At 39.6% G+C, this 14,052-nt stretch overlaps 1 long non-coding RNA gene across 1 annotated transcript in view; it reads right to left on the reverse strand.

Moving 5' to 3' along the window:
- LOC106902675 overlaps positions 1–12,790 on the reverse strand; it is a 145,681-nt gene extending 132,891 nt beyond the window's left edge. The window contains exon 1 of the long non-coding RNA XR_001414558.1: positions 12,671–12,790. This is a non-coding gene — a long non-coding RNA (uncharacterized LOC106902675). The remainder of the gene's footprint in view (positions 1–12,670) is intronic.
- Positions 12,791–14,052: the final 1,262 nt, after the last annotated feature.

The following is a 14,052-nucleotide window of genomic DNA, read 5'->3' on the forward strand; positions in this document are numbered from 1 at the left end:
GGGCAGATGTGCACATCAGTTTGAAATACAGCTCATAAGAAATGAAAACATTTATTTATAACTCAAATACCTTAAATGGAAGCACAAAAACTTTAGTTCTGTTTAAATATGTGGAGAAGTTTTCGCCACACCTACACTGATCAGCTAGCCTATGTCTGGACTTATTATCATAAGCCTTCTATCTAATTCCATCCATTTCTATTTCTTCCTTTTTCTAATACTGGCCTTTTTAATCTCTCTTCATTTGGAAGCGCCAACCCTCCCAATACCTTTAACCATCCTCATTGCACTTTCATTGAAATCAATGGGGCTTTGCAAATTACCATTGTGCAGCTGACTCCATTATGCCCATTACAGATTTAAAAACATGATGACAAGAAGCTAATCTGTACGCACAACTCCCTCTCTTCTGCTGTAAATAACTCAGCCATATAATTTTTTAAATACTGAAGTGCCTAAATTATAGACTAACAATATGCAAAATTTCATCTTCAAATAAGTCTACGGGATTTTTTGTAGCTAAGATAATACAGCACTTTTCACAGACTCAGCTAAACTGTGATAGCTTTTGTTTGTTTTGTCTTGTTTCTTGTTTAAAAATGGATAAAGGCATGTCGGGCCAATTTAATTTAAATAGGATATTCGGAGACTAAGTCAAGTGGCAGAATTTCAGTTCTACATAACATTAATAGTAGAATTAACAATCCAGCATCCCTGCACAGCCCTTCAAAACAGGGTCTGGCAAACTCGTAATCACATTCAAAATTCAGTTTCCCCTCATTAGTATCGTGCCTGTGCCAGCAAGGAGGGAAACAACAGTCGGCTGCTCCTTAGATGTCACCCAGCAGAGGCTGGTTTCACCATGGGACACCTCCAAGGCACCAGACTAACCACCAGACCTTCTGACTAAGGACCTTCCTCCAGGCAGTAGTGCCCAGATGACAAAGGAAGAGTGCAGCACCGTGTGGCTATCTGACCCCACCTCATGAAGCCTTGGGAGCTGTAAATGCCTTGAGCTGATGCTATTCTTCCACTGGTACTGTCTAAGCCCTTCAATGCTGAACCACAGCAAGCAGATGGTAGCACACCAAAGGGTAAATGAAACCCCACAGCTGCTGTGCCCTCTGCCAGTGATTTCAGGGACTTTCTGCTGCCAACGGCCTGTGGTAGAGTTTTCATTTGTGCCCTGGAGCTGGTGCAAGGAAGTGAAGAGAACAAAATGCAAGTGAAACATAGGGACACAGAAAGTGTGGGAGCACAGGCAAGATGGTGCTCCCTCTTTTGTGGTTATTCAGCAGAGAGCTGAAAGAAACACAGTGGAGTCTGAAGCTGGGACAGCCAAATCCATCCGATGCCAGAAAAACAAAAGGAAACCCAGAGCTGGCCTCTCCTGGCACAGTGAGCCTTGCATTGCCATCTCTAAAGCCATACAAAGCAGCAGTGTGCTGGCAGGGGACGGCAGCATCACTGACCCCCAAGGTGGTGCTTCTTCCCCAGGGGCTGTGGGCACCAAGGACACGTCCCACGGGGTCCCAGGTCCAGTGAGGAGCCTTGTGACATGCCCCGTGAGACCGCGCTCACCTGGCCAGCAAAACCTTCCCATGAGCAGAAAAATAAGATGCCGCAGAAGGAATAAAGCCGTTTTCCCCAAATAACTTTCCTCCTCCTGTGGGTGGGGATGATTTAGCCCATTGTGCAATCTCCGCCGCTGTGTAATTTATATTCACTGGGGTGCCAAAACTGCACAGTCTCCTCTAAATATAAGCAATTAACTCCCATTAGCATTAGCGGGAATCACTCAGGAGACTATCCCCCATTATTGATTATCTCGTTTTTGTACCAACTCAAAAAAATGTACAAAGAAAAGAAAATCACATAGTTAGTGGCTTTGGCTAAGTTAAGGCAGGCAAATTAGATTCATTATCATTCTTGAGCTAAACAGTGGGGCTTATTAGAATGTAGTTCATTTACATACTTTGATCTGATGGGTGTAGATACCTAATTATACAGCAGCCAGCAACTTATTTTTGATGTTTTTTATTAATTAATATTCAGTATTATAATTAAATGCACAGGCTGCTCTTCTGCAAATTCCTTTTTTTTGTTGTTGTTTCTAAAGCGAAAATAACTTTAAAAACATACCTGTGAAGTACACGACCAGCAACAGATTCCTCCACAATGCAACAGAAATGTACGCCATCACTTACAACAACCATGGCCCACAGCTTAGCCTGGGGCCCTGTTACTCCTCAACCCATCCCGAGCACCTAGCAATGTCCCAAATGTTAAACCTGATGCCCAAAATACAGTCCTTCAGGAGTATCTATACCTTTAAGTAATATAATGTTTTCTATCTATTCATTCTCTCTTTAATGTAAATATTTTAATATAGTTCTTTTTAACAGAATCAGTCATTGGTGCAACTTTGGCAGATCTTGATAGCTCATTCAAAACAAAAAAAAGAATTAGTGTATCTTAATGCAAATTTTGAAAGGGGGAAAAAAAGAGGACTAGTTGTACTCCGTTCTCCAAATTTTTTATGACCATCTTATATAAACGTGGTAAGAAGAAGGAGACAAACGTAGCAAGAAAATCTGCCATAGACACACACATACTTTATATAAATAGCAAAGATTTTGTGTTCTTGTGTGGCCTCAAGAAATGGAAGGACTAATTTCTGCTTTTACCTGCATGGCTCTGTTCCCACAAGAAGGTAAGCGCCGTGCTCCCAATCCAAGAGAGCACTGGCATGCATGCTTAATATGAAGCATACGCCTTCTGTGTCTCTGGTGGCACGCTGTTTTAGAGAGAAGCACAGGGTATACATTTTGATGAAAAGCAGAGTCCTCAGCAGATGACAAAGTTATGTCCTCTCAGCAGTCAGTAAGATGTGACAGATTCATGCCAGTGAACATGAGAGCAGAATTCAGCCATATGAAAATACATGGGCATACCAAAGACTAAAATTACATACCATATTCATAAATGGAGGCAGGACTTGGCTCAGAATTTCCAGATTAAATGCTGATATTATTCACTATGGTTGTGACACCAAAGCTATATGTAGACACATGGGCAGATTTTGAGAGAGCCTCAACATGACCCGATGTGATAGAGTAGTGGCTACAGATTTTAGAAGACATTCAAATTATGCACCGATCTGCGTCTGTCAGAGGTCTCTTGGTCTGAGCAGCTTGGAAGTCTCCTCTCCAAAGCAGGCATTTTTGCAGGAAAAAGCATATCTATCCTGTTAAAACTCCAGGAATTGCCTGCTGATTAGGTCATTAAATAAACCAGCCATGAGTGGTAGTATTATGTACAGATCACTATAAAAGAAATAATAGTAGAATAAATATCACAAGCAAAGCTCACTAAGCCTTCAAATACAATGAACTTTTTTCCTGAGCAGACAGTGCCAAGCAAGCTGAAAAATTAATTTACTATTTGTTACTGGTTTTGTTATGATTGGTATCTTTACAAGTCTGAGTCATTAGCATGCAAGTTTACAATTATCCTGTGAGCCTTGTAATGTCCTGTCATTTACCTCCAGGGATTTATGTCAGAATCCAACTCGGTTCATAAGTGATCTTCCAGTAGGACAGAATGACAGCACCATTATAGCTCCCTCCAGCAGATGATGGTAATGATATTATTATTCCCCTGATCAGCTTGGTGATGATTGTTTGAACTTTATCAGTATTAATAGAGAAAATAATAAAGGTATTAATATTTGAAAGCTCTCTGTATTGTGTTTAGTATCATATTATTGCTACATTTTATGGCAAGTACTTTGACATTTCAGTGAATTTCCATTTACAGTATTACCACTATAATCTACTCATTTTATAATTGCTTCTGGATACTTGTAAGGCTTAATTTCTGATATTTCCTCTCAATAAAGGGACCTGCATATGAAATGGATATACAATTATCCTCACAAATTTGCATTGTTAGCCTAGAGTTGGGGGGGCTTAAAACAGCCAAAAATATTCTATTTGGCTACTGGACCAAATAAGGCCTTATTGGCTTCTTGGGTTTCACAGTCACCAAGATTGCTTCTAGTTCTACAGAAGTACCCTCTCTATCATAGCTATTTAAAATATCCATGCTATCAACATAAAAGGACAGAAGCTGCTAAGCAACCCAGACTGACAATTTCAGAAGGAACCTCAAGATGGAGAAGAACATGTCAAACAATCTCCCTACGAAAGGAGTCAGGAAGACAAAAGACTCCACATGTTTTCTGTCTAGGAAGAGGTAGCACGCATAATGATTGGGTTGGGATGGGGCCATCCCACATGGACATAACCTGAAACTAGTTGATGGAGGGAAACAAGACAGCTGATAGAGTTGTGAAACGAGTATTCGCAATTTGGTCTTTGCAAGGGACTGGGGCAGGAAGAAATGCAGAAAGAGATATTATAGATGGACTTACTAGAGCTGTAGCCCATGGGTCTCTGTGAATGACAGGAGAGGTACAGAGCATATGAACCAGAATTTGTACTTCATTTCTGGCTCGACATTATATTTTGAAAGCGTTCTAGTGAACTCTTGCCCCGTGCCATGCTAACATCTTCAGATCGGTACAGATGTTCCTGCAGAAGTACAGATTTCATTCCAATATCTGCACAGAACTCTAAGTTTCCCAAATACTTCTTGTAACAACTTGCACTAAGTTAATAAAACTACAATTTTGCAGAGTTACAAGACCATCTGTTCTGACTGCTCAAAACCCATTTTTCTAAAGAGAAACTCATAAGAGAAAACTCCGACATTAAGGAAAACGCACGTCTGCCACCTCCTTAGTTTTGTGAAGTATCAGAAAGCCAGCAAAGTTGGTAACGGTAGAGGCAACAACTATTTCTCATCTTGAAGCTCAGCTGAAGCTAGTTTATTTGCTTTACTTTCTCCAGTTTCAGAGCAGCAATATATTAACAGCTTGTAAATCGATGTCAGACACACTATGTTATAGACCCTATATGAAATGTTTATAGTACTATGTGATACTGAGCAAGATGCGCTCTTAGAAACTACCTCTGAAATTTCATAGAATCATATTCTCAGCAGGTCTCGTGAGAGCTGCTCCACAGCCTTCATAGCTGAAAATGAGATGCTAGGAGGGATGGCAGAACCAAAGGGAAGGTGTTTAAACAATAGCCAGTTCACACTAGATGATTCACAGCATAGTATTATGGTAGCTCTTGGGAGCCCTGGTCACCCATGACTCTCTGAGAGATGCTTTTAAACAAAAAAGACAAATGATGCATATAAGAAGGCCAAGCTTATTAAATAGTACTTGGATCCAGACATCTATTTCAGATGAAGGGATAAATCCCAACACTCAACAAAAAATATTCAGTTTTAAGTTTTGCTTGAGATTAAGAGATCCAGTCTAAAGATCTACTATCCAAACAGACAGAATACACTTGCATTATGAAGAAGACTCAGTTACCAGGTACGGTATTGAAAGTGAAAAACACAGTAGTTTTAAGATAAGCTACTACTTCTCTTCCATGCCTGTACTTACTCACCAACCAGCACATAGAATTGTCAACATCCATGATCAGAGCATTGCCTGTTACCAGCCAGTTCTCAGCACAGACCTTGCTTGAACATCATTAATTCAAGTTTCATCCCAGCCTTCCACTTGGTGACAGAGTTGCATCTTTCTTTGCAACCTCCTAGGGCAGGGACCCTTGACATTCCCATAAACTTAGTGAGCAGTGCTAAGAGCAGTCTCAATAGCCCAGGATCTCCTTTAGTTCTCAAGAGCTCCTGCCTGTGCCAGGTCTGAATTTGTGCCAGTGTCTGATTGCAGTAGAAGTAACATTAAAGGAAACCCCTAGGCTAGTCGGCTGTCTTACAACTGTATTAGCCTCACTGTCTTTGTCAGGCTTGCTCTCTCTGGAACTGCATATCCACTTAAGGTTACGGAATTTGATTTATCTTCAAGATTTAGGTGAGTTTCAATCTTTGTGGGAGCAAAAGAACAATAGCATGGAGCAAAAGAAGATACAGGGAAGATATATCTGTGCATGAATATACCACACAGAGCTTTGTCAGGGCACTTCAGCCTCCTGATTTGCAGACCTTTGCAACACACATTTCTGGTATAGGGACTACTAAATTAGGTGTGATTTACATCATTGTGGGGAGCATGAAAAAATACTGATCTAAGCCAACAAAACAAACACATATTTGAACTGAGGTGTCAGGAGGCACAGATGTATTGCGCCACCTGCACTACTTGTAGGATGCTCCTTCCAGTCAATTCTACAGCACATTCACTTTGAGCTAACTTGCGTGGTGTTAAATTACAATTGTATTGATTTTTCGCAGCATTAATTTCATGGTGACGCTTTAAACTACTTAAGGCTCTATCCAGAATAGTGCTGAACTCAGGACAAGGAAAGAATGGAGGCATTTTTGATGAATCAAAAGAGGTCACCATGAGATACCACGTAAGCTGCTTCTGTTCAGTACAGCACACTGTATTTTGCCATGGGTGCCACGGAAGCAGTTGCCCCAGAACTGGACTATATTTTACAGAAGATTTCAACATGCTGTTTGTTGTAAACCTGGAATTTACTTGAAAGTTGTTTCCAATTAACATTCACAAGTACAACTGTGAAGACACTTTAGATCTTATTAATGTCCTCAGACCACTTGGCAAAGAGCCATGAAGTTTCCCAGTTACAGATTCACAATATACTGCACAATCTGCACCTGATTTCTAGATAATACAGAAATACCCTACACACAGGTACGATGTAGTCCATATGGATGTTCTACTTTGCTCTGATAGACCTAAATCTTGTGTTCTTCAAATCAGTGGGAGTTTTGCTTGAGGAAAAAATGAAAGATTAGGGCCACGGAAAACACAGAGTCAGTAATTTGGCAGCCTGGTTTTATAATAATCTTTGTCTAATGATTATTTAATATTGTACTAGGCTATTTAAAAGAATATTCTACAAAGTGTTGGAGCTTCCTTTTCAAAGCTTCTGTAAAATGTGATTTGTAATTAGTAGCTTTAGATATGTAATGTGTGTGGAGAATATTAGTATTCCATAAAAGCTGCTGTCAGTATAAGTTATATGGAGAAGCACAAAATAATATGAATACTTAATACCTAAAATACTTTGTTTAAAATGGATCTGCTAGATTTTGCAGAAGGTCCACCTTGGAAACTTAAATTTTTCGTCCCCTTTAAATTCTGTTATAAATAAATGAGTTAGGAACTATGACCATAAATGACCTGAGCTCTAAGGGTATAAATTAAAATTTACTCTTAAGAACTTCAAAGCATTTAACTTTATTCATATATAGATACTGGAATTATTCACAGAGCTGGAAATTACTCACCAGTCAAAATGTTCATAAAAATATTATGATACTTACAGTAGGTGTCAATTCAGTAAATCCCACTGACTTCTGACACCACTAACTCTAACTAAGCTTAGAATACGGCCGGTTCCTTACAAAGGTCTGGTGCAACCGGTACTCATTCACTGTGCATCACAAGGATAAAGACCTTTCTTTCGGTGGTTTTACCTTTGTTAAAAATAATAAAACAAAAGCGAGCTTTTGTGGCCTGTACAGCGTGTCCAGGAGCAGCAGAGGGCACTCACACTCTATGGTACACAGCCCGGCTACTCTGCAGCATGTTTGCATTTTCTGCAGCACTGTCAAGAGCTGTCAAGCCCTGTGCAAGCACAACTCTCCCCTCTGCTTCAAGAAAATTCCACAGAAATTTTATTCTGATTCCCTCTGAATTCTTGGTGTACTTAGGAAGAAAGCTAAAGAAAAAAACACCACAAATTCCTCGCTTAGACCCGGGAAACCTTCACACACACATCCTAAGGTTCTCAGGGCCAAATCCTGTGGGTCTTAATCAAGCAGCAATACCAATTCTTGAAGAACTCCCCGGCAGACAGAGGGAGCAGGATTTGGCCATCAGGCATCAGAGAAGCAAGGAATGAAAAATGTTTTTTAAATTGTTTAAAGCTGAGGCAAGATTTTTTTTTTTAAACCAGCAATAACATAAGCATCGGTTGATACATGATCCAGACATTCTGCTACTAAAATCGTTAATATTAAAAGAATATCTAAATTAATGCATCTTGTGTTCCCTACAGTTGTGCAATGGCTTGATTTCTCCCTTCACAAAGGAGTTTTTTCAGCATATTCCCTTTCTGACCTAGATAAAATAATTTCTTATTCTTCATCTACTTCTGTAAGGTAATGGCATGGTGAAGAATGTGATGTGTGCACTACAGATGGCACTGAAAGAATCCAAGAATCTAAAAATACAGTAAGTTTTACAGGAGAGGTTTCGTAAGGTGGCTGTCTCCTCCTTGACATCACTATTCAGCTGGCTATTGGAATGGGACTAATTTAATTAAGAGAACAGCTCAGATAAAACATTTTTGTCAGATTCTCCAAGTCCTATTCACCTTGCTTGAGAACTCAAGCAAGTCTTCTCTTAAGCAGTCCAGTAATACACCTCCTGTCATGCCAGCTTAGCTGAGCATAGCAACAATAGGAGCAATTGGCACAAAGAAAACTACTGAAGTTAATGTAAAGATTATCATATTATTTTTCCAACAGTGACCCAACGGTCAAGGCAATTGCTGGCAAGAAATTGTTCACTGCAGTCTTGATCTTTCACTCCTCAAAAGCTCCAGGTGAGTTTTGTTTGCAGTATTTGGTCCTGAAGCCCTCACAGCTTGCCACTAGCTCATTTCACTCCTCTGCTTTCCAAAGCACCTGAAGAAAATCCAGCTATTTCTAAGCAATAAACATCAATTGTGGGTTTGGGGTTTTTTTTGCAGTGATCACCTCTATTGGGTTTTTTTTTTGCAAGAAATATAAGCAGAATAGTGAGACTGTAATTCAGTTAAAATACAAATCAGGTTGTTAATTTGGCTGTGCTCCAATCTCTCCTAGCATGAAACTTGATTTCCTAATAATAAATTTCTGTATCTGGTTTCAGTAAGTAATCGAATACTGCAAATCCACTTTGCATTTTAAAAAAATAGTGTACTTTTAAGGAAAGAGAAAAAGATGGAGATGTTGGTTTTGGGGCTAAACAATACAGTTATTCAGATCCCAAACAGAACCACTATATTCAGTAAATGCTGGGACTTGGGTGATGGGGAAAGCTGAGGGAAGAAAGGGAGCCAACAAGAAGAGGGTTAATAGAAGTATTTCAATCTAACATTCTCAAAGTAAACACATAAACAACGAAAAAAAAGCTTCTATCTGACCAAGGAAGAAGAGTGTTAGAAGGATGTAATGCAATCCCTGCAGCATTTCAAACTCTACTTCAAATCTAGGTCTTTTTCCACATACCATGTTCATTGCTTGCAGCAAAAATGGGTTCTTTTAAAGAGCATGTCCCTTTATCATCATAGAACCAGCAGTTTCAGATTTCATACTTGTGATCTCAATTGCTTGCAGGAATTTATATTCAGAACACAACTTTGGTGTATAAAACTGGGGGAAAATGTCAGATAATGTATTTGTGTATCACCCAGCAATCAGTGAGTGGGTACTGTTACACTTTAGCTGTCCCAACTTCATTTCTCAGACTTTAGAAAAAAAGGGGAAGACTCAAAAAAACAAACAAAAAAATTTGCTTTGTGTACTGTTTGAGGAGTGGCAAGGATTTGTCACGATTAACTAACTGTTTACTGTTTTATTATTGAGTGGCTGCTTCTTAAGGAAATGTGCAGTCTTTCGGAACCACCTGTTAAAGCCTCCGGTGAAGAAATGACTGGTTTAGTACATCTAAGCGTGTGTACGTACAAACACTTGCACTACTCATTCACCCTGGTTAACACTCCCAATCATACTTTCACCTGAGATTTGGATTTACTTGTTTCCATAAATGGTAAGGTAGTCTGCCAGTCTTCCTCAGGCATGAATTTTCATGCAGTCATGTATACACAAGGTTAGTGACGCACTACAATATGCACAATGTTCTTGGTACTTTTCAGGATTAAGCTCAGAATGTTTTTCATATTCAACTCTTTAAAAGTCTTGATGCCATGTTTTGCCTTCTTTTCAGTACAACGTGATTCAAAAAGAGATACATGATGGAATGTTCAAACCTTAGTGCTTCTTTTCTAGGGGTTAAGAAAGAGCACAACGTCAGCTTGCAGCAAGTCATCTTCATACCCCCTAAGCAAGTCCAAAAATTCCTCCAGAGCCTTAGCATATGCATATTAATAAAAACAAATACAAACGAAGACTTCCATTCTTTTTTTTTTTTTCCTGTAGCCAGTCTAATTTACAGATCTCTGGGAAAAATGCACAAGTGTGACCAAGGGCAGACGTTGGGCACATTGCACCCCTGAACCCAGAACATAATCTTAAAAAGGAGCCCCAGGCCTGCAATCCTGACAGACAGAGGAGATCCTTCAAGCCACAGAGAGCTCCAGGAAAACAAAGCAATCTCCTTCAATGGAAGTACTTCCACCCACATGAATCCCTCTCTTGGATATTTCTCACTGGTATATTGACTTTTCAAGATGGCACGGGAGCTAACTTAACTTGAATTTCCTGGATTTTGAGAGATTATAGGCATTATTTACTACTCCTTTTTTTACCTACCACATTTTTAATTAAATTAAATTCCCCATGCATGGTTAGCTATAAAGTGCATATTACTTACCTGCATCTTCAGATCTTTTACAGTCCCACGGGTAAATCCATAATTAGCTGGTTTTGTAAAATGCATATTATTTACTTGACAGGCCAGAATGGCTCTAGAGGAACTGTCCTCATGTCTTGGTTAAGTGCATAATTAGGCAGGTTTTTAAAACCCATATTCAGTTCCCCACATTGAAGCCATTGCACTCCATTCGTTAAATATTCATTCTTTTTTTAAAAAAAAATACGTATTATTTACTCCATTGGCCAAGACAGCATGTAATTATGTATTTAGGATGTGTGCAATGCATAATAAAAAATACTCATGAAAATGTATGGAAAAAATTACTTTGCACTATTAGGGCTTTTTTAAGCCACCATGTCCTCACCATTTCCACCATGTCCTCTCAAAATACCAAGTATTTTCAGAAGAACAACTATTTAATGAAAAAAGTGTTCAACCAAGCAGTACTTAACAGGATACTTATATATTTACCTAAACTTTCAGGCTCATTTCATAGATAAAGAGAGTATTTCTGCTCTTTTCCAAGGACAAAGCTATTTAATAACATTAGAGTAAAACTTTATTTTACATCCCTACTTCCTTAGTCTTTGGGACAGATTCTCACTAGCATAAATGCATGTTATTCCACTGAAGAAGGTAGTAGCACATTAATCAGAAAGCAGAGAGTCTGAATCACCATGTCCTAGACATCATGCACTATTACTTTCCAGTGGATATTTCAAAGTGTAAAGGTTAGGAGATTGACAAGTGCCTGTCCATATGTTCGTATCACTGCAATGGAGACCTTTTAGGGTGACCATTTTCATGGAAAAAACCCTGCAAAAAGCCAATGTATGGCTTTTCGCATGTATCTTCATGCGAGACTGAGGTCTTATGGGGGATACAGGTTGTGCACAGGCTTTGAGGGCTCTGAGCAGGGATGCACATCACACTCTTTTCATTAGTTTCAGACCAAAAGCATGAAGTAGTAATTCACACAGCTGTAATTCCAGACAAGTACCCAAATACCATTCACCACAACAGAGTCTATTAAACATCTGGACACATACTTTACACTGCTACATATTATGGACCAGATTCATGTGGGTACTGAACATCAGTTCCTATTCTACTAAGTGAGATACCCAAGTAACTGAAAAGCCACACCCTTGTGCATTTGTACTGTTATTCTACCAACACAGCCTTTATGAAGTTGAAGTTATTGGATATCAGGTTATCAGCAGTGTGATGAAATCTGGTGAAGATTTGAAACTATCAACAAAGGTTTAATGTTCAACAATCAGAGCCAAGTTCAACCTCCCTGGTCTTATATCATGCTTAGTGCTGCTAAACTGAATAAGGGAGCCAAGTTCAACCTCCCTTATATCATGCTTAGTGCTGCTAAACTGAATAAGAATGATGTGTTCTTTAGTAACTTGTGATGTGACAGCTGTTCAGAAAGAGTAATTCACATCAGCTTATCTTTGAGTAGAAAGGGCACCCTCCTAAGAAGCTAGTGTTTGTTTACTGGAGGCAATTAAATAAAAATTCATCACCCCTCTCCTCCCATTCACTCTCATTTCCCAGCCTTTCCCCACAGCACTGCTATTTCACCCATTTCAGTGAACACACCAAGACATATCTGTAGCTCCTCAGCCCCCTGCCCAGGTATAGAGGGAGAAAAAGCTATGCCTCAAGGGGTGGATACCTCCTCCAAATCACAGCTCAAAACTAAAAGCAAACAAAACAACCATCACATGGCCCAGGTCAGGTAAGAAAGCAACAGCTCCCCTCAAAACCTCATTCACACTCATTTTAGTTCAATTCTTCCCCCGAGTACTGCACCAAGGCCAAGCTACACACCAAAAGCATGATGTATTGCAGAAAGAACTCGCCATAAGTAGAATATGACTCCTTTCTGGAATCTGCTCAGGTTATGGGCACACAATCAAATGCAATCAAGGCACAGCAGCTAAGCAAGTTAGCACCTGTCAGCTGGGCCTCTAAACCTACCTCTGGAAGCGCCTTTATGTTCCACCCAGAAGCGTATTATGGAAAGGGCCATGCAGTGAGAGATGCTGCCTTCACCCCTGGTTTCTTTGGCTGTTCACCACCCCTCTGCTGTAAGTTGCCACCTTCACATTTCAGCTGGCAAATCCAAATCCCTGAGTGTTTTCGTTTGCTTAACTAGGAAAAAAAAAAAAAAGAGAGGAAAAATAAAATCAGATGGCTTAGTTAAAACAGATCTCCAAACTAAGTTGGCTACACGAGCACTAAAATGCAGAAGGACTGATTGAATGTTTTTTTCTCCTCAGCTGGTTAAGTTGGTTCAGGTGATAACCTCTAGGACATCAGCAGTAACAAATAGTTGGAAGGAAATTAAGCCACTTTTGCAGCACTCCTCTGGAATAGCTCCAGCCCACCCTGCCTGCAAAGGAAAACATGCTACCTTAAATCCCAGTGGAAAGGGTCTCAATTTCAGTCAGTATTCTCAATAAATATGAAAAAGAACATGCAAGGCAAAACCAGAGAGGTTCCTTAAACAAAGACTATGATTAATTTTAAACGGTGTTGTCCAATCATATTGATCATTATAGCCACTTATATTTACTATAAATCTAGCAGAGTTCTCCTGTTTTGTTTCTTTACTTCAATACAAAAACAAGAACTCTCTCCCACAGTCAGCGAGATATTTCCTGAAATAACACATGAGTGGTGGCTATTTTACCCAGCAGGTTCCTTTATCACCACAGAGCAGGAAAGTTGACAGGCTTTGTGTCTGAAATGTAATTAGCTTGTGGGTGTATGGTCATAATGAAAGTAAAATTTACATTATTGCAGGCATGTGATTGTTTGCTCTTTCAAACAGGAGTAAAAAGTGAATTCCAAGGCATATATTTGGGGGGCTTATTCAATCAATATCCTCAGACTTTCTACCTGTCTGTTGAGGGGTAGGGAGGCAACTGGAGGTTTAGATCAGGTTTCTGTGCGAAAGCTTTTAAAGCCTCAAAAGAAGACATGAATGACAAAAAATGAATAGCACCATTGGGTCTGAGTCCCATTTCAGTCCCATTCAGGATTCACCTGTATCAACAGAGCAGAAGCCCTCCCTTAGAAGCAGATGTAGAGGTTTACAAACCCCTTCAAAGCACGAAAAGTAGCTACCCCTCTTCATTAAAAAAACAAAAGGTTTAATTTTCTAAGCTAAATTCTCTCAGCAAATACATTTGTAGAGCAAGGCTCAAACACACTGAAATGCAACACGCTTTGACCCTCTTGTATTCATTTCTGAAGGGCTGAAACAGAAGAAAACAGAGTGTTTAGGACACAATCATGCCATGGTCTTCTGTTGGTCCAGGAATAAAATAAAAAAAATGCAGTTTGTTCCAGGGAAC

The sequence above is a fragment of the Calidris pugnax genome, unplaced genomic scaffold (assembly GCF_001431845.1).
Source record: "Calidris pugnax isolate Ruff unplaced genomic scaffold, ASM143184v1 scaffold31, whole genome shotgun sequence".
Taxonomy (NCBI): Eukaryota; Metazoa; Chordata; class Aves; order Charadriiformes; family Scolopacidae; genus Calidris; species Calidris pugnax.